The following is a 25,689-nucleotide window of genomic DNA, read 5'->3' as shown; positions in this document are numbered from 1 at the left end:
TCTTGGTTCCGAGCTGATAGGTGGGGTCCAGCTAACGTCAGCATGACATCATCAACGTCATCAGTTCTGACAGGTGGGTCCAAGGGCTCTTGGGTCACTGACATGTGGGTCCGGTCAAAGTCAACGTCAATCAACGACGAGTCAATGGTCAACGTTCTACGGTCTATGGTCAGGGTCACTGACGTGTGGGGCCAGGGCTGCTGACGTCAGCAGCTGATGTCATCGTGATGTCAGCATGACGTCACCTTGGCTATGTTGGCTTCTGACATGTGGGTCCCATGTGACGTCAGCATCTGACATGTGGGTCCAGAGTGCCCGTGCCACTGACATGTGGGGCTAGGTCAATGGTCAACATTGACCGGTCAACGGTCAACATGGGCCGGGTCTCAAACGGGCTCTGGTGGGCTCAGGTTGGGCCGGTCTGGGCCGGGCTGACCCGGACACGTGGCAGGCTGTGACGCAGCCACGTCACAACCTTGGGCCTCCACTGGGCTGTGGTCTACGGCTGTGGGCGTGAGCGTGGCTCACGGTGGACCAAGAGGCGCTGGTCTATGGACCTAAGGCAGGGTGCATGGTGGACCAAGCCTACCTCTCTTTCCTTGGGCACGGTCTACGAGCACCGGGTTCATGCGTGGGTGGCCAGCGAGGGGAGTTTCCCCTGTTTCTCCCACGGCTGTGCTCTCACCGCCGGTGTGCCTCGTCGGCGAGCCTTGCCGTAGGCGCTGTCGTCCAATCAAGGTGGGGGAACACTTCACCATGCTTCGGCGAACACGATGGTGGGGTCTAGGTGGTGGCCAGGGCTTTCTAGGGTCCTGGCCACAGCGAACGATGGATAGGCATGGCGGTGCTTGTCGGTGTGGCTTGGACGGGGTGATGTGCTGGCTGGAAGCTTGCTTGGCGGGGTGCGTTAGCTACCCATGGCTCTAGTGAACAGGTCGAGCAAGACAGGGAGGCGTTAGGTGCTCCCAACGGTCCTGGCCACGGTGGAGTCGACGCGATGGTGACGGCGCTCTGGCCATGGTGTGGTGTGGTCTTCAGGAGTCCTCTGGTGGCCTTCGCCTTCCTTGATCGCAGGCGTGGTGTTTTCCGTGGCGAGAAGGAGCCAGCCAAGGCGGTGGCATCACTTCTACTGCGGTGATGCGGCCGCAGTGGCTTCACCACGGCCGTGCGTGTGGCTGCGGTGTGCGCCCGTGTGTGCCCGTGTCCAGAGGGCTTAGGAGGGGGTCTCAGCGGCGAGAAGCTCATCGTCGGTGTTGTGGAAGATGGGATGGCGATGCAGTGGCGGATCGTAGCCATGTAGCTCTGAAAGCAGTGCAGCGTGGCATCGTGGCGTCGTCTCCTGCTCCGACGACACCGGCGGCGTCGCATGGCTTCGGCACTCCCCCTTCTTCTTCCTCTTCTCCCTCTGCTCTCTTGGCTTGGGTGCGCAGCAAACGACCACTAAGTGGCGGTGGGGCGATGGGACAAGCTCTAGGGCACCTGGGGCCAAGGCTTTTATAGCCGAGCACGGCCATGGAGCTCGGTGATCGGCGGTTGGTGATTGAGGGGGGATCGGAGGTGTGTGCATCTCATCCAACGTGGCGTGAGGTTGCGTGAGCGCAGCGCAAGGGGGAGCAAGGCCATGCCCCGGGCGTGACCCCCTGGCCCGCTCCTTCCACCGCTATCGGTCCTTGGTCACGCGGGCAGTTGAGCGTGGGCACGAGGAAGATGAATAGGAGGGCTGACATGCGGGGCCCGTGTGGCAGCGGCTGTAGGCGAGGTGAGAGCGGCGTGCGGGCGTGAGCGGCATGCGGGCTGGCTGTTGGGCCTGCGCGAGCTCGTGGGCCGGCCTGCTACGGCGCGCTGGCGGGGCTGGCCGGTTGCTGTGCGCTGGTGGGCCGAGCCTGCTATGGGTCTGCTTTACTTCTTTATCTTTTTCTATTTTATTTTCTTCTCCTTTATTTGATTTCAAATTTGGTTTTGAAATTTGAATTAAAAATTGGTGCACCAAATTCATTGGAGTTTTAGATATGAGGCCCACAACATTATTATATAAATATTAGGAATTTATTTAGCTATTTTGTATAACAAAAATAGGTGTGGTTTTGTTATACAAAAATAGAATTAGTTTTTCTCTTTAAACCTTTATTCTTTAGTTTGAGTATTAATTATTTTATGGTTTATTACTTTATTGGAGTTGTTAAGCATATCATAACTCAAATGGAAATCCAAATCACATTTTGAATTAACAATGTATGCAATACTTTATTTGTTAGAATTTAAATAAACACAGTTAACTAATGGCATGCCATGCTTATGTGTTGACTTGGGTTGGGGTTAGACCTAATGCATCTCTTAGGTTGGGTTTCTACACATGACACTCATCATCACATGGGAGTTCTAAGAAAAATTTTGTAGTTGGTATTTTTAGTGTATGGATTTTTGGGTTGTTACAGGTGATACATGTATCAGCTACGTGACGTCGTGCGAACAGAGGTGGCATGTCCGAGCCCTGTAGCCTATTACTGTGGCGACATGGATGATGGAGTGGTCTTGCCCTTGAAGTGCTGGAGCAACGCGCCGATCACATCTAATCCTGTGCGTCATGGGAGCTCCAGTGATAGCTTGACGCAGGGCCTGGCAAGCGACGTGCTGGTCGCTATGTGTTGACCACAGTGAAGAACTGAGGCTCAGTTGGTGCCGAGGCTGAGCCGTCGTGGGGGGGCTCAGCGGGCGCGAATCCCAAGGTTGCCGAGACCCTGAAGTAGCCTGTCGAGGCGTGGAGGGAGCAGTTGGTCCTGTACACTGATTCCGAGGCTATAGTAACCCAGACCTAACTTCACACGCCGCAATGTTCCTGGAGCAGGGGTTAGGTAGCACAGCGTAGTATGGGCGCCGGTCATGGGCACAGCACCAAGCACAGTGACCGGTAACCCCTGCCCCGTCCTGTCCTGGATGGCATGGCTTCGATGTGACTGGCGTCTTGTCGACCACTCCGCTGTGTCGAGCCATCGTTCGGCTGATATTGCGGGAGTAGTTGAGCACGCCGGTCGGACGTGACATCTAGTCCGAGAACATGGTCGAGGCAGGGGCGACGAGGTTGTTTTGCCGAGCCGGCCTCGAGTCGAGGCAGAGAATCGGCATCTCGTCCGAGGCCATACGCGCGGGGCCTCGAGGGAGACAGAGAATCGGTTCCCCAGCCGAGGCCTTTCGCGCGAGACCTCGAGCGAGGCGAAAAATCGGTAGATCGTCTGAGGCCTCTCGTGCGAGACCTCGAGCGAGGCAGAAATTTGGTAGGCCATCCGAGGCCTTCCGTGTGAGGCCTCTAGAGAGGCGGAGAGTAGGTGGCCTCGGACATGGCCGGGGTTTAGCCAATAGTTGCCCCTTGGTTTTGATTTTGACAGGATCTAAGCGATTTTTTCGATTGTTGCTTAGGGGACCAATTCTCATGGTACCCGATTAGTAGCCCCCGAGCCTCAGGGAGAGTGTGAGCACTCTCTTTGAGGTTTTGATGAGACTTGGCTCGCAGCAGCTCCTGGCAGGATGGTGTTTCGTATTCGAGGCCTCGATGGGTGCACGCGAGCGCACCCACCGGGTGTAGCCCCCGAGGCCTTGGAGGAGTGGATTTATTCCTCCAGGGGCTTTTCTTACATCATGAGAAGGGTTTAATTGCGTTTGCCGAGCCCATGAGTGCGAGTTCAGGTCGTTGAGCCTTGGCAAGGTTGTAGGAAGAGCCCCCTAGCCTCTACACGGAGCGAGAGGGTCGTCAGAGGTTCCCCTGGCTTTTTGTGCGGCCCTCACACATCCTTTTTGTTCAGAAGGAGGGGTGGAGGGTGCCATGCTACCCTAGAGGGGCACGAGAAGTGACACCTCCGGTGTGCTGTTATCGGGTAAGTCCGAGTGGAGGCCCGTGCCCCATTCGATAGGGGTCGGCTAGCAGTCTAGAGACGCACTCTAGGAGTACCAGAGGGCTTCTCTAGTGGGTGTTGGGGCCGTTCGATGGGCCCCAGTGGCTTGGTGCCTCCCTACGGTGGGATCCCATTCGAAGACCTCCCTGCCAGTCTCGGACATGACTTAGGGCATCCTGAGCGATTGTTTGCTCGGGTTTTGGCCATGCGCAGGCTCGCCCATAGTTGTCCCTGACTCTGCTGCCCTGGGGCGGCTATCGAAACCCTCGGGGGCCCAGCCTTTGAACCCCTGGACCATAACGGGCTTGATGCCCTTCATCGCGTTTTTTTGATCGTCCGAGTGCAAGCTTGGGTTGCTTGTCTTCGTCCTAGGTGCAGGAAGAGCCCCTGAGCCTCCGCACGGAGCGAGAGGGCGGTCAGGTGTTCCCCTGGCTTTTTGTGTGACCCTTGCGCATCCTTTTCGTTCGGATGGAGGGGTTGTTTGTCGAGCCCCCTCGAGTGGGGTCTTGGCAAGGTTGCAGGAAGAGCCCCTGAGCCTCTACATGGAGCGAGAGGGCGATCAGGAGTTCCCCTGGCTTTTTGTGCCCCCTCACGCATGAGGGTTTGTTTGCCAAGCCCCCCTCGGGTGCGAGCCTGGGTCGCGGGGTCTCAGCATATTTGCAGGAAGAGCCCCCTAGTCTCTGCACAGAGCGAGAGGGCAGTCAGGAGTTCCCCTAGCTTTTTGTGCGACCCTCGCGCATCCTTTTCGCTCGGAAGGAGGGGTTGTTTGCCGGGCCCCCTCGAGTGCGAGCCTGAGACGCTGGGTCTCGGCAAGGTTGCTGGAAGAGCCCTTGAGCCTCTGCATGGAGCGAGAGGGCAATCAGGAGTTCCCCTGGCTTTTTGTGCGACCCTCGCGCTTCCTTTTTGCTCAGAAGGAGGGGTGGAATATGTCAGTCTACCATCGGTGGGCGCGAGTGGTGACACTTCCGGTGAGCTGTTATCAGGTAAGTCCGAGTGGAGGCCCATGCCCCATTTGATAGGGGTTGGCTAGCGGTCCAAAGACACACTCCAAGAGTACCAGCGGGCTTCTCTAGTGGGTGCCAAGGCCGTTCGATGGGCCCCAATGGCTTGATGCCTCCCTACGGTGGGATCCCATTCGGAGACCTCCCTGCCGGTCTCGGACAAGACTTAGGGCGTCCCAAGCATTTTGCTTGCTTGGACCTCGGCCCCATACGGGCTCGCCCATAGTCATCCCTGACTCTGTTGCCCTGGGGCGGCTGTCGAAACCCTCGGAGGCCCAGCCTTCGAACCCCTAGACCGTAATGGGCTCGGCGCCCAGTTCCTTCGTCTGAAAGGAATCGGGTGGGGGATATTCCCCCCCATCGGTTTGACAATAGTAGGCGCGCCTTTTGAGGCGATTTTCTTGGGGAGGTGGAACAGGGCCTGCCACTACAGCTGTCGGATGCGACGCTGTGTCAGCGGATGGAACATAACTGCACCTGCTATTAATGAGGAAAAGGTGGGTACGTGGGCGGTAAAATCAGATCTGGATTAACTATGCCGGATCTGAGGGAAACTTTCCCGATTTCATTGCCCGCCCATTTCACCTCCTTCCTGTATAAATACGCAGCGAGCGTCGCCCCTCCCCTCCTTACCTTGCCTGCATTCGCCTTTGCCGCCCTTGCGCTGTTGCTAGAACAGAGAGTGCCGGGGAGAAGGAGAGAGAGCGGCGAGGTAGAGAGAGCGAGAGAGGCTCACCGTTGTAGTCGTATTATCCGTCGCACCCATGGCCGGTGCCATTGTCATTGAGGCGGACTCTTGGGGTCAGTCCGACGTATCTGTGGAGACTCTCTAGTCGCTTGTCGACGATGGCCTTCTCCGTCCGGTTACCGACCCCAATAGGCCGGAGTGGATTGCTCTGTCGGGCGAGCTGGAGCCGAGGCCCCACGATGGCTATGTTGTGAGCTTCTTGTCCTTTCATGAGCGTGGCCTCGACCAGCCGGTGGACCGGTTCATGCGGGCACTCCCGCACTACTATGGCGTGGAGCTCCACAACTTCAACCCCAACTCCATCATGCAGGCGGCCATCTTCGTCGCTGTCTGCGAGGGGTACCTAGGGATTGCTCCCCATTAGGAGTTGTGGCTCCACCTCTTTCGGGCGGGGCATACCACCAAGCCGATAGGCACGACGGGCATGAGGAGGGTGGTGAGGGCCGGCGGCTGCACTCTCCAAGTGCGCCAGGATCGGCAGCACCTTTACATCCTGGCCCAGCTCGCCTCGACCAATCGCCGCTGGTACACCAGCTGGTTCTACCTCCACAACGATGATGGTGGGCTTCCCCCAACACCAGGCGGATCATGGAGAGCTGTACGGAGAAGTGGAGGTATGGCGTCCCGAAGGAGGATCAGCACAAGCTACAGCCGCTCTTGGAGGGACTGGAGAGGCTGTGCGGCTGTGGCCTCATGGCGGCTATGGTCGTGGCGGCCTTCCACCATCGGAGGGTGCTGCCGCTGATGGCTCGGTGGCGGCGCTTGTTCGAGATGAGACCAAATGAGCCGATCGAGGGCATCCGGATGTCTGCCTCCGCCCCCCCCCCGACGAGGAGATTCTACATCGGGTGAGGGAGACGGTGGATGGGAAGCTAAGGAGCGGTGGTCTAGCCCCTATCGCGATGCACCCGTCATGGGGGTACTTCTCTTTGGTAAGTCACGCGCTGCTGCGGCCCTCGAGGCCTCCTCGTTCCTTACTATTTTCCAGTCCTTTATTTGCGTTCGCCGTTTGTACAGGGGATGAGGGACGTGCGAGTCTCCCCGTCTCCCGTTCCTGAGGACGCAGCGTGGCGGGCAGTGAACTGGGCTCACGCCAAGGTGCAGAAGAGGCGGAAGGACGCCAAGGAGGCAAAGCATACGAGGAAGATCCTCGTGCACGAGGGACTGGAGAAGCGCCGCCGATAGCAAAGGTAGGACGGTCTCCTGGTGGAGGCGTCCCCATTGCCATCGTTGTCAATGGACGCTTCGGATGGAGATGACGAGAGCGAGAGGGGGCAGGGTCCCCTGGAGCATCTCCCTAACGTTGGGGAGATGGCGCTCGGGGCATCGGCAAGCAGGCCAGTGCTCCTAGGAGGAGGAGGAGGAGGATGCCTCAGGGCTAGCCATAACTCGCCCCGAGGCCAAGGCCGACACGCCCGAGGCGTGGGCATTAGGAAAATGCGCCATCAGCCCGGTGGGCTCGATGGCAGAGGTGGAGCAGGTGGCAGTGGGGGTGACGCAACTACCCCCGCAGAGGACCGAGGGGGTGCCAGAGTCCGGCGAGGGTTGGCTGGCACTAGTGGATACGGAGGCCGTGCCGCTGCCACCTCCACCGCTGTTGCAGAGGTGGGTCGCAGTGCCAAAGCGGTTGCACCCCCACTCGAGGTGAGTGTTTTTTCAGCGGAGTTCGCATCGTTTCCCGCTCGCTTTATGGTCATATGCTGACCAAGTGGGTGTTTTGCCTTCAGCCGGAAGCGTAAGGCGGAGGTGCCTACCCTGGCGCCACTTAAGTCGCTCAAGGTGAGCATGGGCTCCACCGCTCATCAGGTGGTGGAGGCACAGGCCGCCGTACAGCGTGGCGGGGTGTCGGCGAGGGCTAACCCAAAGGAGCTGGTCGCCTAGGGGGAGGTTACTGGGGCGGCCACGGAGTGAGTGGGGGAGGAAATGTCTACGCCCCGTGAGGACTAGGCCTGTGAGTCAGATGGGTCTGAGGTGCCCTCAGTTGCTGAGGCCATCGAGGGTGAGACATAGGCCCTCCGGACTTCTGAGGCCAAGGCGATGGAGGTCGGGGCGCCCAAGACCGCCGAGGCCAATGTGGCGGGGACCGAAGCACCCGAGACCATCGAGGCTATGGTGGTGGGGATCGGAGCCCCCGAGACCGCCGAGGCTAGGGTGGCGGGAGCCGACGTGAGCGCGGCGAAGCCGGTAGCCCAGGAAGTGGAGGTAGAGGTGGGGCAAGCCTCAATACCACCGCTGGTCCAAGGCCCACCACCATTGCAGGAGAGCGCCCAAGAAGTGGAGGTCCATGCGATCTCCTCCGGCGATACTTCCCGAGCGAAGAGGTGGTCGATGCCGAGGCGGCCGGCACTATGGAGCAGCTAGCTCCGATCTCAGGCGAGGGAGGCTCGACCCTCGTGCAGGTATGACCCGAACCCTGTAGGTGGGATCTCCCGTGTGTCTTGTGGTAGAGCCGGGACGACCCTGAGGGGGAGCCTCTGTTTGCCCTCGAGGACACAGCCGAGGGGGGGCGCTGGGACACCTTCAAACAATACCACCAGCTAGCGAAGCGATTGCTGCGGACAGCATTGTCCATCATGACTGACGATCTACCCAGGGTCACCCAGGTTGACGCCTTCTTTTCTCATGTGGTGTCATCCTTTTCCGACTTGTCTCATAGTGAATGACCCCTATTTTGCCCATCTAGGAGCTCGAGACCCGGTCCCTTGGGAGAGGGACGTCTGGGACCAGCTCCAGCGGCAGAAGGGCCTGCTCGCTGACGCCAATGAGGTTTTGTTGGCGCGGAGCACGAAGGTGGAGGACCTCTGACTCCACTGTGTCGATATGAAGGCCGAGGTGGCCATGGCTCAAGAGCAGGTCGCCCCTTTAGCGGCGTGGGTCAAGGAGCTAGAGGAGGAGCTGACCCAGGTGGCCGGCGATTAGGACGCCTTTCGGTCTCGGGCTAAAGAAGCGACAGCGTCTGCCAAGGCCCTCGTTGGACAGCTAGGGGTGGAGCAGGGTGCGCACCTACTGGTGAAAGACGCCTTGGCAAAGGCCCTCAAGGCAGCCGAGACCTCCTAGACCGAGGCTATGGTCTAGAAGGGAAAGGTCGAGGGTGAGTCCGGTTTCCCTTGTTTTATTTGTTTGTCTTGTGTTCGACTCCTAACTCCCTGGTGTGATGCAGAGCTGGAGAAAGAGGCTTCTAGGGTGGCCGAGGCTTCTCGGGTCAAGGTCCAGGGCTGGAAGGAGAAGGCTGAGGCCTCTCGGGTCGAGGCCCAGCGCTGGAAGGAGAAAGCCGATGCCTCTCGGGTCGAGGCCCAGCGCTGGGAGGAGAAAGCCGAGGGTGAGTCCCATAGGCCTCCGCCCCTATTTGGCTTGTTTTCCTTTGCGCTCAACCCCATTCCATTTGTTTTGGCGCAGAGTTGGAGAAGGAGGTCACCCGGGCAGCTGAGGCCTCTGTCGTGGTGTAGGCGGTGCTTGAGGCCGAGATCGGGGAGCACGACATGCTAAAGAGTGCCGCCCGTGCCGTATGCAAGGCCCTGGAGGTTGAGGGGGGCCAGTCGAGCAGCTCCCTTAAGAGTCGCTTGGTCACGTCGAGCGGCCAAGTGCGCGAGAAACTCTGGGGGGCGCTGCATGTGGGCGTCAAGCGTGCCCTGGCCGTCATCTCCTCGCACTACGCCGGCGTCGACCTCGAGACCATTAGCGATGGCTATGTCTTGCCTGAGGACGAGGAGGAGGCTGATGAGGAGGTCACAAAGCTGATGGAGGCAGCTGAGGGCCCCGGCACGGTGCTGGCCAGGCTGTTTGAAGAGGAGGTGGTCCCTCCCCCGCCGTCCGCCGATGCTAGAGACCCTGAGCCCTGACCTAGGCCTGAGAGGCCATGTTAATAAATTAGGGATTATATTACCGTATCATAACGCTGGTGGCCTGTCGAGGCCTTTTTGAAATACTTATGCGTCTACACTTCTTAGTCGTTTTTCTTTATTGTATTTCCGAGCCTCTACCCTCTGTCCTGTTTCTGAGCATATCACTTGCAAATGAATTCCTCGGAGCCTAAGCTGTCCCTAGGGCGAAAAGGTGGTGAGGGAGTGCCGTAGCCCAGAGGCATAAGCCATCTCATGACTCGGCCGGCCTTTTGGCCCTGAGACAGACTTTCGGTCCTTAGGTCTTTTACAATTGACTTGTCAGAGCGTGATAGAGAGTTTAGCGTAGAATTTTTTTTTCGAAAAATGACTAAAAACAGAGCGTGGGACTTTAGGGGGCGTCCCCCTTCTAAGGCTCGGTTCTACAAAGGTAGAGTCATGTTTTGTTTGAGCCCCGTAGTGGGCACCTCTACAGAGGCGGAGCCGAGTCTCCCTAATGGAGTTATCGTATCGCTGAGGCCCTTGATGGGCTCGGGGGTTTCTCGAAAGATTAGAACAACTAAAGAATGCTTCTTAATTGTATTTCGAGAAACAATGTATACAATGCTTGGAAACTTAAGGGTAAAAGCGACTGTAGCTATTCTATGTTCCAAGCGTTGGTGAGGATTTCGCCCTTCTCCTTGGCTAGCTTGTAGGTTCTGGGCTTCAGCACTTGGGCGACGATGTATGGTCCTTCCCATGGCGGGGTCAGGGGCCCTTGTTGCTCTGCCTTAGCCTCAGCACTAGGTCACCCACTTTTAGGTCTCGGCCTCAAATGCGCTGGGCTTGATAGCATCATAGGGCTTGCTGGTACTTGGCCGAATGTAGAAGCGCAACGTCTCGGGCTTCCTCTAGTTGGTCGAGGGCGTCTTCGCGGGTGGTGTGGTTGCTTTGCTCATTGTAGGCCTGTAGCCTCGGGGAACCATATTCTAAGTTTGTGGGGAGGACGGCCTCGGCTCCATAGACCAGGAAGAACGGTGTGAACCCCATGGCTCAGTTTGGAGTGTTCCTCAGGCTCTAGATGACTGACGGGAGTTCGGCAAGCCATTTTTTGCCAAACTTTTTCAACCGGTTGTATATTCTTGGCTTGAGGCCTTGTAGGATCATGTCGTTGGCATGTTCTACTTGGCCGTTTGTCCTAGGGTGTCCTACAGCCGACCAAGCCACACGGATGTGGTGGTCGTCGCAGAACGTCAGGAATTTTTGGCCAGTGAATTATGTCCCATTGTTAGTGATGATGGTGTTTGGAACCCCGAACCTATGGATGATATCAGTGAAGAATAGCACTGCTTGCTCGGACTTGATTCAATTGATCGGATGAGCCTCAATCCACTTGGAGAACTTATCGATTGCTACCAACAGACGGGTGTAGCCCCCGGGGGCCTTCTACAGAGGCCCAACCATGTCGAGCCCCCACACGGCAAACGGCCATGTGATAGGGATGGTTTGGAGTGCTTGGGCTAGGAGGTGCGTCTGTCGTGCATAGTACTAGCAACCCCCGTAGGAGCGTACGAGCTTGGTGGCGTCGGCAACCGCTATTGGCCAGTAGAACCCTTGGTGGAAGGCATTTCCGATGAGCGTCCGAGGTGCCGCATGGTGCCCGCAGGCTCCCGCATGCAAGTCCCAAAGTAGGGCTCGACCTGCCTTGGTAGTGATGCATTGTTGGAGGACACCAGATGGGCTCTGCCTGTATAATTCACCGTCACTGAGAACATAAGTCTTGGCTCGCCGAGCAAGCCACCGGGCTTCAGTCCTGTCGGCGGGAAGCTCTCCTCGGACGAGGCAATCAAGGAATGGGACTCACCAGTCCGTGCCCTGGTTGGCCTCGAGAGGCCCCGTGTTGACATCCATGACCTCGGGCTCGGCCGAAGGAGTCTCGGCGACAGAGGGGGCCCCGAGCCCTGTGGGGGGCTCGACCGCTGGGCCCTCTTCTGCCGCCGAGGCACAATCGATGGAAGGTTTGTGGAGGTCTTTGGCGAAGATGTTCGGGGGGACCGGGGCCCACGCCGATGCCATCTTTGCCAGTTCATCTGCGGCCTCGTTGAATTTGCGTGTGATGTGGTTGAGTTCGAGACCGTCGAACCTATCTTCAAGGTGATATACCAGCTTGCAGTACGCCTCCATTTTGGGGTCATGGCAGTTCGACTCCTTCATCACTTGATCGATAATGAGCTATGAATCGCCCTGAACGTCGAGACGTTGTGCTCCAAGTTCGATGGCGATCTACAAGCCATTGACGAGGGCTTCATACTCGGCTGGGGTGTTGGAGGCAGCGAAGTGGAGCCAAATCATGTAGTGCATGTGTACTCCGAGGGTTGAGATGAAGAGCAGACCCGCGCTCGCCCCGGTCTTCATCAGGGACCCATCAAAGTACATGGTCCAACATTCCACTAGGACTTGGGCTGGTGGCAGTTGGGTGTTGGTCCACTCTGCCACGAAATCGGCCAAGACCTGAGACTTAATTGCTTTCCGAGGTGCAAAGGATAGAGCCTCCCCCTTGAGTTCGACGGCCCACTTGGCTATCCTACTTGAGGCCTCTCGGTTATGGATTATCTCTCCTAGGGGTCAAGACGACACCATGGTCACCTGGTGGGACTCGAAGTAGTGACGCAGCTTGCGTCGAGCCAAGATCATGGTGTAGATCAGTTTCTAGATATGGGGGTAGTGTGTTTTGGTCTTGGAGAGCACTTCACTGATGAAGTAAATAGGTCATTGGACGGGTAGAGCATGCCCCTCTTCCTGCATCTCGACCACCATAGCCGTGCTGACCACTTGGGTCATTGCGGCGACGTAGAGTAAGAGGGCCTCGCCCTTAGCCAGCGGTACCGGGACGGGTGGATTGGTGAGCAATGCCTTGAGTTTTGCGAGGGCTTCTTCAGCCTCAGGGGCCCAATAAAAATGTTCTGATTTCCTCAAGAGGCAGTACAGGGGCAAGCCTTTTTCGCCAAGGCACGAGATGAAGCGGCTTAGGGCCGCAAGGCATCCCATGACCCTCTGTACACCCTTGAGGTCTCAGATCAGCCCCATGTTAGTCATGGCCGAGACCTTCTCTGGGTTGGCTTCAATGCTGCGTTCTGAGACTATGAATCCTAAGAGCATACCTCGGGGGACCCCTGAAGACACACTTTTCGGGGTTGAGTTTGATGCCCTTTTCCCTAAGGCATCTGAAGGCTATTTCCAAGTCGCTAACGAGATCACTAGCCTTCCTAGACTTGACCACGATGTCATCCACGTATGCCTCGATGGTCTTACCAATGTGCTTGCCAAAGACATGGACCATGCACCGCTGGTATGTGGCCCCTACAGTTTCTGAGGCCAAATGGCATAGTCACATAGCAGTACATGCCAAATGGTGTGATGAAAGAAGTCATGAGCTGGTCGGACTCTTTCATCTTGATCTGATGGTAACCGGAATATGCATCAAGGAAGGATAGGGTTTCACATCCCGCAGTGGAGTCAATGATTTGGTCAATTCGAGGTAATGGGAAAGGGACTTTTGGACATGCTTTGTTTAGGCCGGTGTAGTCTACGCACATTCTCCACTTCCCATTTTTCTTCTTAACTAATATAGGATTAGCTAATCACTCTAGATGGGATACTTCTTTGATGAATCCAGCCGCCAAAAGCTTCTGCACCTCCTCACCGATGGCCCTGCGCTTTTCCTTACTGAATCAGCACATGGCGCTGCTTCACCGGCCTAGAGCTGGCCCTAAATGTCCAAGGCGTGCTCAGGCGACCTCCCTCAGTATGCCCGGCATGTCTGAGGGACTCCATGCGAACATATCGACATTCATGCAAAGAAAGTCGACGAGCACGGCTTCCTATTTGATGTCGAGGGTGGCACTGATCCTCAGCGCCCGGTCGTCGAGGCAGGTGGGGTCAATCGGGATGAGTTTGACAGCCTCCGCAGGGCTTGAAAGCCCCGGTGTGGCGCTTGGAGTCGGGCACCTTGCTACTGAGTTGGTCGAGGTTGACGATGAGGGTCTCGGCCTCTATGATAGCCTCGGCGTACTCGATGCACTCGATGTCACAGTCGTATGCATCCTCATACGTGGACTCAATAGTGATGACACCGTTGGGGCCCGGCATCTTGAGCTTGAGGTACGTGTAGTTGGGGACCGCCATGAACTTGGCGTAGCATGGCCGCCTCAAGACGGCATGGTAGGTTCCCTTGAACCCAACCACCTTGAAGGTGAGCACCTCCTTATGGTAGTTGGAGGGAGTACCGAAGCAGACGGGTAAGTCGATGCGCCCGAGGGGCCGCATACGTTTCCCCGGCATAATGCCATGGAAAGGCACGACACCACCCTGGAGCTATGACTGGTCGAGCTCTAGAAGCTCCAAGGTGTTGGCATAGACGATGTTGAGGCCGCTGCCTCTGTCCATCAATACCTTAGTGAGCCGGGTGTTACCGATAATGGGGTTGACAACAAGTGGGTATTGTCCAGGGTTTGGGACATAATCGGGGTGGTCATCCCGGTCAAAGGTGATCACCTCCCAAGACCAGTTGAGGTACCGGGGTGCGGCCACCTTCACCGAGAAGACCTCTCGGCGCTCCCTCTTCCGCTGGCGTGCCGTGAGGCACGCTGAAGGCCTGCCAAAAATCATGAAGGCGTTGTGCACCTCGGGGAATCCGTCATCCTTGTCATCGTCCTTATTGTCGGCAGCCCTCATCTTAGCATCGTCGTCGGGGAGCCCAAGCTTGGCGTAGTAGCGCCAAAGCATGGTGTATTCTTCGAGGGCATGCTTTACCGGGCCCTGATGGTAAGGGCAGGGTTTCTTAAGCATATCATCGAAGAGCCCAGGGCCTCTAGGGCCAAGGGGATTTCTGCGCTCTGTGGCCATGACTAGGTCGGCCTCAAGGACTTCCTGCTTCCCTTGGTGACCCTTCTTCTTTTTCTTGGGGAGGTGGGGAGCCGAGGCCCCAGAGGCCTCGTCCCTCTGCTTCCCCTTGGCATTGTTGTCGGGGAAGATGGCCCCAACGGCCTCTTCGCTCGAGGCGAAGTTGTTGGTGATGTCGAGTAGTGCGGCCGCCGAGGTTGGCATGTTCTGGCCCAACTCTTGGACCAGGTCTCGGTAGGTGGTACCAGAGAGGAAGGCTTGGACGATTTCCAAGTCGCCGACGCTTGGCAACTCGGTGCATTTCTTGGAGAAGCGCCGAATGAAGTCTCGGAGAGACTCATCCGGCGCCTGGCAACAACTCTTGAGGTCCTAGGAGTTTCCAGGGTGCACGTATGTGCCCTGAAAATTCCTGACGAAGACCCTTACCAAATTGCGCCAGTCGTGGATCTGCGAGGGAGGGAGATGTTCAAGCCAGGCTCGCGCTGAGTCTGATAGGAACAATGGGAGATTGCGGATGATGAGCAGGTCATCATCCATGCCGCCCAGCTGACAAGCCAGACGGTAATCGGCCAGCCAAAGTTCGGGGTTTGTTTCACCGTTGTACTTTGTGAGGTTGGCCGGTTACCAAAACTGGGCCGGGAAATGAGCAACGCGGATAGCTCTGCTAAAAACTCGAGGGCCAGGCGGCTCGGGAGAAGGACTGCGGTCCTCTTCACTATCGTAGCGGCCACCCCAGTGTGGATGGTAGCCCCAAGCGGGCCCCTCATTGTCGTGGTGCCATCGTCGGCTGACCACATCATGGTCGCCTTGCGCCTCGCGTCGGTTGTCGAGGCGGTCGCGGACCGAGGGGACCCTGCTGGCTGTCGATACCTGAGCAGGCTCAGGATGAACTGAGGCCCCCCTATCCTACCGATGCGGTGCCATGGGAAGTTATGAAGCGCCTCCGTGCCATCGGGAGTTGGAACTCTCGGCCTACTGCACCGTGGCGGTCTCGAGGAGATCCCGGAGCTCACCATGGACCCGTCGCCCCTCCATGGTAGACGGCTCGAGCATCATTCGGACTAGTATTGCTGTAGCCGCGATGTTCTGGCTAGCGCGATTGAAGATTGGGGGTTGCTCACCCCCATCGTCGTCGTTGATGCGGTGATAGACATCACGGGCCCTCCGCCATTACCGCGGCCTTGCTGCTCCTGCTCGAGAGTGTCTCAGAGCTGTTGTAGAAGGAGTCGGTCTTGTTCAACCTTGGCCTAAAGCTCTCGGAGCTGTTTTAGGTCCGAGCGTCGAAGTTGTCTGAGGGCATGGCCCTCGTTCCACGCTGCTGGTAGGACAACATGTGAAGGTGTGGCATCACCTACTCCCTGGCAAAGCGGGGAATGGTTGCCTGCCCCCTCATCCTCATCGCCCGTGCTTGGCATTCTAAGTTCGACGTGGAAGCACTCACGAGTGGGATCGTAAGTGCCTTCATCGTCAGAGTCGGAGTAGCCGAAGAAGTAGTCGCTCACGGCCAGGAAGCGGCGCATAGCTTCAGGGTCACAAAGTCCGGAGAAGTCCGCTCCGGCCCACACCTCGTCCTCCTCCGAGGAGTCAGCGTGGGTGTGAGTCGAAGTCATGGTGCCGAAGTTGAGGGCAAAGCGTTGGTGGCGTCCTGAGGGCTCGGCGTGAGTAGAAGCGTAGGCGGAAGCATAGGTGGTGGCGGCATTTCTCAACCCAAAGGGGTACGGGGATGGTGCCATCGCCAGGCTTTGCTCTGTCGAAGTTGACTCCTCAGGAGGTGGCGGGATAGAGCTTGATGATGGGGCGTCACCGCGCGCTACCGGTGTCCTTCCCATGCCCAAGCTCAGGCTAGATAGGTCCCCAACCAGGGACCCTATGCCAACAGCCAGGCATGGGATACCGGTGGAGCGCGGCGCGTCGCCCTAAGTTTGTGCAGTGTTGGGGTGGCCCTGCTCGCGTCGTGCTTGGCGAGCGCGACGAGAGTGGCCGCCCGGGCACCGTCTGCGCCTGGGCTGCTAATGCGTGATGTCGTTGTCGGTCGGTGGGGCTCGGGGTTGAGGAGTACCATATCGTACTCACATCCTAGAGACATGAACTCTAAGCTCCCGAACCAGATCACCATGCCGAGATGCAGTGGTCGTACAGGGTCTGCCATCCGGAACTCGTTAGGATGATGAAGCTGACACACAGAGCCCCTACCTGGCGCGCCAACTATCGGTGTTTCGGACCGGCAAGCCCTCAACCAACTAGTAAAAAATGTACTGTGTGCCCCTAATCCCAGATGGTGATGCAAAGAGACACAAGGTTTATACTAGTTCGGGCAATGAGCGCCCTACATCCAGTCTGAGAGATTGATCTTGTATTCCTTGCACCGAAATGCTTGTAGTAGGGGGTTACAAGCAGGGCGAGAGAGGGAGCTGGTCCCCCCAGGTCTCTGTGTGGGACGGCGTGAATTACCTAAGATGTTGATCCCAGGCAGCGGGAAAGCATGCGTGTTACAGAGTGTCGAGTGTGTGTTCATCTACCTCGTGAACTTGGGTCCCCTGAACTAGTCGTCCTCCTAGAAATGGCCCTGGTCTCTCCCTTTTATAGTTAAAGGAGGGATAGGGGTGATACATGTATCAGCTACGTGGCGTCAGTGCGAATAGAGGCGGCATGTCCGAGCCCTGTAGCATGTTACTATGGCGACATGGATGATGGAGTGGTCCTACCCTTGAAGTGCTAGAGCAACGCGCCGGTCACATCTGATCCTATGCGTCATGGGAGCTCCAGTGACAGCTTGATGCAGGGCCTGGCAAGCGACGTGCTGGTCACTGTGTGTTGACCGCGTGAAGAACCAAGGCTCAGTTGGTGCCAAGGCCGAGCCGTCGTGGGGGGGCTCAGCGGGCACGAATCCTGAGGTTGCCGAGACCTTGAAGTAGCCTACCGAGGCGTGGAGGGAGCAGTTGGTCCTGTACACTGATTCCAAGGCTATAGTAACCTAGACCTAACTCCGCACGCTGCGATGTTCCTAGAGTAGGGGTTAGGTAGGACAGCGTAGTATGGGCGCCGGTCGTGGGCACAGCACCGAGCACAGCGACCGGTAACCCCTGCCCTGTCCTATCCTGGATGGCATGGCTTTGATGTGACTGGCGTCTTGTCGACCACTCCGCTGTGTCGAGCCGTCGTTCGGCTGATATTGCGAGAGCGGTTGAGCGCGCCGGTCGGACATGACATCTAGTCCGAGAAGATGGTCGAGGCAGGGGCGACGAGGTTGTTTTGCTGAGCCAGCCTTGAGTCGAGGCAGAGAATCAGCGTCTCGTCCGAGGCCGTATGTGCGGGGCCTCGAGCGAGATGGAGAATTGGTTCCCCAGCCGAGGCCTTTCGCACGAGACCTCGAGCGAGGCAGAAAATTGGTAGATCGTCCAAGACCTCTCGTGCGAGACCCCGAGCGAGGTAGAAATTCAGTAGGCCATCTAAGGCCTTCCGTGCGAGGCCTCTAGTGAGGCAGAGAGTAGGTGGCCTTGGACATGGCCGGGGTTTAGCCAATAGTTGTCCCTTGGTTTTGATTTTGACGGGATCTAAGTGATTTTTTCGATTGTTGCTTAGGGGACCCCTTCTCATGGTACCCGACACGTAGTCATTATGATGAAAATCATGTTAGACCCTTCCATCGATATAGCATCTGGTTTTAAGGACAAAACCAGATACACACCATATGTGAGCCCAGGAAGTCAAATCTCACATATAGCTACAAATAAAGGTAATATCAATAGATAATGCTTAATATATAACATACTTAGTGTAAAGGACATAACCTTAGATAGCAAACAGCGAAAAGATAACTCTGATCTTCGGGTGAAGACTCCAATACCACGGGGACAACTGACTGGTTGATCACAAGCCTAATTCCTTCAAACTCTAGCAATCTGGTACCCATCCTGAATTTTTATCCAAATATTTAAAAAGTAAAGCAAGCGTAAGTACATGTCATACTCAACAAATATAATATAGGGTTCATGAGGCTCAAAAGGTTGACACTGGTTTACTGCGATTAGCTTTTAGTTAGTCACAATTTTAAGCAATTGAGTAGCAACAAGTTTATCACAACCCATGCAAACACATGATTAGGTAAACATGAATAATGAACAGCTTAAACAGTAATCATTAGTGTACATCTTCATCATCGGTATCATCCATGTTCTTCATCTATTCCATAAGGGTCCAAGGCCGCTCGTGGCTGTGAGCACGGCTGATATACTAGTTTTACACTCTACAGAGGTTGTACACTTTCACTATGAGCCGTGATTTACCGTTTCACTCGAGGCGGCCAACCTCTTGACCTACTACCAAGGAAGGTCAACAAGGTTTACTATGAAGCCTTTCAAAGGTTCGTCTAACAAGTTAGGGCTGCTAAGGTTTCCCCATCAATAAGCATAAACCCCCCTCCAAGGAGTGACTAACAAAATACCAAGAAATCAAAGTGCACCCTCTTGGTAGGCTGAGATCATACCTATCAGAGCCTCTTTTGCACCATAAAGGTAACCACTAACAAGCTAGAAAAGGTCCTCATACTGAGCTAAAGCTAGAGCCATGTAGCCCTCCTAGTTGTACTGTAAGTCCCGGATGTTCGCTTACAGATAAGTCCTTAGGGAGAGGAATCTAGAGCACCATAAAATAGTCCAATGCTCTAGTCCCCTTATTCCTTGTTGCTAAAAAATATCTTTTAATATTTATTGCATATACCATTAGTCAAGTTACAAGATCATGGCTTTAGTTGAGCATAGCATCATACTACCCAATGCAATAACCCATAGGAATCAAGGAATCCAGGATATCAAATAGCTAGGAAAATTACTACGGTTGCCAAGGTAGACACATGCATATGATTAAAATGGTATTAAGGTGAATAGGACAACAAGGAAGATCCCATGCTACACTTGCCTTAAACTCAGATCCTTCTTCTAGTCCAAATCTTTAATGAATTGCTTTTGGATTCACCACGAATAGCTCACCGACTAGACATGATCATAAAACACCACACAAGCATCTATGCAATCATACACGAAGCAGACAATAGAAATAAATTAGAACAATACACCAAACATAACAAACAACAGGTAAAAAGGTTTTAAAGATGTTCTACACGTTACTACGAACACACAGATATGAAAAACACTCTAATCGGAGCTATAACGAAAAAGTTATGAATTAAACAAGATTTTCTTTAATAAAATAATAGATTAAATCTAACCTTGAATTTCAAAAGTTAAAAATATATTTAACTGTAGGATGAACATGTAGATTACTCAATTATGAATCTAATGCAACTTGAATGGATCAAAACGGAGTTAAAACAAAGATTTTATGGCCTAAATAAGACTAGTGGCAAAACTGTAAATAGATGAAAGCGTATTTTGGATCTAACCGAAGAAACTATGTTTTCAAACGAAGAAAAAATATTCTGAATCTAACAGAGGAATTTTACGCTTTCTGAAAGAGAAAACGTATTCTAAATCTACTAGAAAGAAATTACGTTTTTGGAATAGGAAAACGTATTCTAGAAGTGCGCCATGGACTGTGGGTTATATTACGCGAAACTGCAGGGGCCCTTTTGCAAATAAACCCGGTGAACGGATACGGGCGATCTTGGACCGTTGGATTGAATCTGGACGGCCCAAATTAGAAAGGAGGGGGAGAGAGAGTCACCGGCCGGAGAAGAAAACCGGCGTGGCGGAGCTCCATTACCGGCGGCGAGAAGCTCCCCGGCATGCCTGGTTTGGGCCCTAGAGGCCATGGTTTGACGAGCCAAGAGCACAGGAAATAAGAGAAGAAGACGGCGAACTCACCTAGGGCCTTCTTGTGGTCGACGGCGGGTCTACGACGTCGGGCAGCGCGGCGGCGACGACGAGAGGAGGAGAAAAATCTAATTTACTACTCGAGGGATTTCCAAACTAGGGGTTCCCCTTACGGTAGTTTTGGTCTGCTTTGCCCAAGGTGTTGGTACATATTTATAGGGAGAAAAACTTCTCACATCTACATCAACTAGCAATATGGTACTAATTGATGTTGCACCGTTCATATTTACTAATGGACATAAATAATCATTAAAGCCCATTAGTAAATAAATACATGGGCCTTTGAGATTTATTAGAATTATTACACATGGGCTTTGAGAGTTGGTTGGAAAATGAGATATATTATTTATTTTCGTAATTAATTAATTTCGTGAATAAAATAATTCTTAAAAAGTCCAGAATTGATATTTAAGCCACGAAAAATACTCTGAGGCCTCCAAAAATTTGGAAAAATTTTCCAGAGACACTTTGGAACATGATGAACCCAAATAAAATATTTGGAGCTCATGAAAAGATTGTTGGGAACTTAGAATATAAAGAGTAATGTGAAGGAGGTAGGAATTAAATTCCAGAATGAAGGTGGATAAGTCCTAGAGATAGATATTCGTCTCCTAAATGTATTTAAAAAACACATTTTGCATCATAGAAACACAAGGTGCGACCGGCATGAATGCAACAAACATGTTTCTACTTTAAGATAAATTTTAATCTAATGAAAATTTATTATTTCCCCATGTTTTCATGAGCATAAAAATACAAAATTAAATCGTTTTAGCTCTAATTCAAGAGAAGCAAATTTTAGGATGTTACAGTCGATGTTAAGTGTGTAATAGCACTTGTTCAAGGAGCCTTTGTAGCGATTGTTCCCTGTTAGAGTCCCGCCCCAAAGTGAACGAATCAGGTACCTTGCTTCTGAGAATCACCCTACCAGGACAACATGTGATAGTTTAACTAAATGTCGGTAATTGGCGCACACCGGCCATAGAGATGTGAGCCGTCCAAGTAGTCGGCGTATCTCGCAAAAAGGCAATATAGCCAAGTCTCCAGCGTATGCAACTTGTCAAGATTGTGTGCTGGGTGACAACATCATAGTCGGAGACATGTGTAGCAGCGTGGATAGCCAAACTATCTCGCAGTTTAGAAAGTAGCAGCATGACTACTTGTCGAAGAAGTAAACAACGCTAGGTTGTGTACCTTGTATAATAGATGTGAGCTTAGTCGCAGAGATGTGAGCCGTCAACGGCATATCTATGTAGCGGACGTAAGGTAGCGGCGTGGCCACCCGTTCGTGTAGTGACAAGGAACGAACGGGGCCGTTGCATGCTGACGGTGATAACCGCCGTGTATGCTGACAACGATGGTCAGAGCCATTGACGACGAGGGCCAAGGCAGCGGCAGCGGCGAGTTGTCGACGCAAGCCTCGGTGGCGAGTCGTCGATGAGGGCCAACGAGAGCCATAGCGGCGAGTTGTCGACGAGGGCCGACGAGAGCCATGGCGGCGAGTTGTCGACGAAAGGCAATCCACGGAGGCACGTACCTCACCCAACGAAGTAGTAGTCCGAGTAAGGTAGCCTGCGAAGGCACGTACCTCACCCAGATCTGGTTCTTTGTAAGATAAATATACAAATTTTATAGTTATTGATATTCGGGATATCAAGTCAGGAGCAGGTCCTATGCATTTAAAATAATAAGTCGGGAACGGATCCCAGTATTATGAAAGGCATGTAGAATTTTTCGTGTCTTGCTCTTGTTGGACTGTGTAAATGCCCTGAGTAGCTGACCCCATATGTGTAAGCACTTGTGTCTCTGACGTATGGTTGTGAGGTTTATGACCGTGGCCATGTGAGCCATGTGAGTAAACAGTGCGTCACATGTGAGTTCGTATTACTCAAGTTATTTCACAACCGTTAAGAGAAGACTAGAGCAGTCGGCGCTGCGCTAAAAAAGAGAATGCTACGGAGCACATGTTATACTACAAGCGTGGAGCTATATGGGTAGTCGGAATACAACTATTGTATGGCTGCGGAGACGCATGTATAATATCCGGAGATATATAAAAATTAAAAAAATATATAGAAAAATATTAAAGCTTGACTTAGCTTGATTCATGGCCGGGTGGAGTAGTCGGCGTATCATGGAGGTGTAGTCGGACGGCTTGATGCAGTCAGACATCTTGCTTCTGGCATGGATGGCTTGATGCAGTCGGACGGGTACGTGGAGTAATAGTCAAGCTGTGTTAGTCGAGCTAAGGTTGAAAACCCCCCAGTATCAGCTTGACCATTGTGGCCGAGTAGTGACATGGTGGTCAAGTAGTCGGTTGGCACGGCCGAGTAGTTCTTGATCGTCTGGAACCCTTGCCGACTAGTACGTGGAATCCGAGTGATCAGCAGCAGCTAGGTCCCGTGCCGACTAGTACGTGGAATCCGAGTGATAATCAGCAGCAGCTATATCCGGGTCCGAGTATGCCGAGTATATTGGTCAATATGCTGAATCTGGAGGCCCCGTCTCGGTGTCTTAATTTTCTTCATTAGCTTGGATAGTACTCGGCTCTAAGTCTTGCCGTAGAGTCGTACATGACCGTGATGATAGATCGCCGCTCCGTGTCAAACGCCGCTTGGTTGCCGAGTACCTCCAGGTGAACTCGTGCTCTGATCCGTGTCTGCCGCATCGTATTGGCCTTGTCCCGGAGTCGGATAGTCAGATCATGGAAGTATAGACGCCGTGCTTTGTATGATGTACGTATACGTGCAAGTCAGTCTGGTATGAGCGTTTGCATGCGAGAAGATCTTCTCGCATCCCTTTGTAAGCCCTACGTCACCAGATTGACTCTGCCTTGGAGTTGCGTGCTGAATCAACTTGCCCTTTTGCGTCTGCAACTCGCTGCATATGTGTAAAGTCTGGACGTTGCGTGCCGCAGTAAAATAGTCTTCATAGTTTTTCCCGGTACCGCTTTGCAATACAAATAGCAGTTTTAGTAGATCGAAAATTGGCGAGACCAGAGTGCCTTTTGCTCGATCACCGAAATCAAGTCCTTGTTGACTCTGACTCGACCCCATGACAAACAGGAGACGTCTCGTCGAACAGGAATCCACAACAGATCGCAGCGGAGATCAATACGCGCCGAGTCGACGAATTTGTCTAGCTCCTTCATACACATGCCGTGTACGCCGATGTAGATGGAATCCAGCACCGCGGCGGACTGTTTGCAAACTGCCTCCAGAACGTGCGGTGACAACGAGGTGTCCTGAGGTCATTGGAGGGCGTGGCGACGTTGTCGGCTCGGGCCGAGAAGAGCAGCCGCCTCGGGCCGATGATCTGCGGAAGGATGCCTTAATAGTGCGCCGTTGACGGGACACCGTCTCATGGATCCGAGTCGATGTCGACTTGATATGGCCGATGTATTGACCATATAGAACGATGGGGATCAGCATGGAGAAACCCAGCTGCCGCGGACGGCATGGGAGATACATGTTGATCCCGCCGAAAAATCATGTTGTCGAGGTCCATCGAGCTCTTGATCGCGAAGTCGCCGAAAGCCCCTACCTGGCGCGCCAACTGTCGATATTTGATGACCGACAACTCTTCAACGGGATTACCCGGGACAATGATTGAAGGGCTTCGGCGTACGCAGAACTCGACAGTAAACGCAAAGAGACAAATGATCTATACTGGTTCAGGCCCTCGTGATCGAGTAATAGCCTTTACGTCCAGTCGACGTGTAGCCTTTTGCATTGGATTAACTGATATGATTGTGTATCATGGTCTGCCAATCTAGGGACCCCTGCCCTTCTTTATATAGTCCAGGAGGCAAGTCTCCTAGTCGGTTACAATATAAGAGTCCTAGTAGGATTACAGGGTAGCAATGTTACTAGAATTACATGTGGAGAATTCCTAGTCGGACTAGATCTTCTTCCTTCCTTGCGGGGTACCCGGGCACTATGTCCCACAACTACCGGGTTTATATAAGTGACGGTATGCGCGTATCATCATGTTTAACGGGGACGGTCATACTTAATCTTGTATAAATTGGGCAGTTCTGTCACACCCGGCATTAGAGCAAGATTAAGTGTAATACTATCATGTACATAGTTTGAAAACAAAGTCTTGGTTTTGAAAAGCCTATTTTGACAAAAAAAACTTAGCTATATGCAACTTGTTTCAAACCAGGGTTTCAAAACTATGCTAGCGACAACCTCCATTAAGCCCTACTTAAGGATTACAAGGTGGCTAAGTAAACTAACACTAACTATGGAGAGATTTATCTTATTGTAATTTTTATTTCGTCGTCCATACGTCGTGCTATTGTATGGATGCCATTCACTAATGGTAATGTATGGATCACTATACCCCTACGCTCAGTCAGGTAAGCAGGTAAGAATGACCGCTTTTGCTAACTAGTGGCCAAATGGTGGAGGAAAAATCTTATGTATTTACATTCTAGTGTAGCTACGCTCTTGTAATTAGTTTGAGAGCTAGCTAGTTTCTCAAATAGCTTGGTTAGTGAGTCTCTTTAGTTTAGTCTTTGAGAGCTCACTAACTTAGTAATTAATGACTTAGTCCTTGCTTGATATAGAGATCATGGATAACTTTACTTTCGATATATATATATATGTATGTGGGGTTGGGCTGAAATGAAATCTTCTGCAGGTACACTGACCATGAATGCATAGATTGAATGTAGCTAACGACTAGCTATATATATCGAGAGAGTACGTGTTATGCCACCGAAATAGAACGTGATTGCCCTTATTAGAATGGCAACTTTGTGAGGACGAATAGGACGAGCATGCATCATGATTGTTATCATGCGCATTAACACGCCTTCCTCTCCTCTGTTCTAGTAATAACTTGCTACAATTAATAATCAGTGTAATGTTGCTATCTTCTTTGTGTAAAGCTAAGCAAAATGCCTTGTTCCATGCTGCTTGAATAGTTGTGTTTGAAGATAGTGTGTGATTAGTTTTGTCTTGTATGTTTGCTTTCAAAGAAAATAGATGACAAGTTAGTAGTTAACAAAAACTTCAATCTTTTGAAACTAAAGCTTGTAGTTGTATCTTGCTAGTAGCCTGCACATGCATTTTTTAATATAATGTCAGGTTCTTCCTTTCAAATTAACTTCACATGAGTTCTTTATGTATGTGATTGTCCTGTTATCTAGATGATACCATAGTTTGTCCAACCTTTTGTCCTCAGTAAGCATATGAGTTGTTATCGAGCCTTATCGTTGTGCTAATCTCGTGGTTGCCTTTAAGTAGACCTCCTTGCTTAAAGATCTGAGCCTATGCATGTGGTTGCTAACCTTAGATACCTTTTCTTAAAAATATGTACCTATGTATGCCTTGAGCTTTTGTTTAATTAGTTAGTCGGAGTTAAGTTTTCCCAAATGCTAACTTAACACCGTTGAGTTTTCAGAAAAATGCTAACTCTTGCCTGTGGTATGTCCATGTGCCTGTTTGTGAAGCTATGCCCAAAACCCTTTTGGGACCTCTTTTGTTGCCTATC

Source organism: Miscanthus floridulus, chromosome 18 (genome assembly GCF_019320115.1).
Source record: "Miscanthus floridulus cultivar M001 chromosome 18, ASM1932011v1, whole genome shotgun sequence".
Classification (NCBI taxonomy): domain Eukaryota; kingdom Viridiplantae; phylum Streptophyta; class Magnoliopsida; order Poales; family Poaceae; genus Miscanthus; species Miscanthus floridulus.
The sequence above is the reverse complement of the archived record's forward strand: the minus strand, read 5'-3'. Positions refer to the sequence as shown.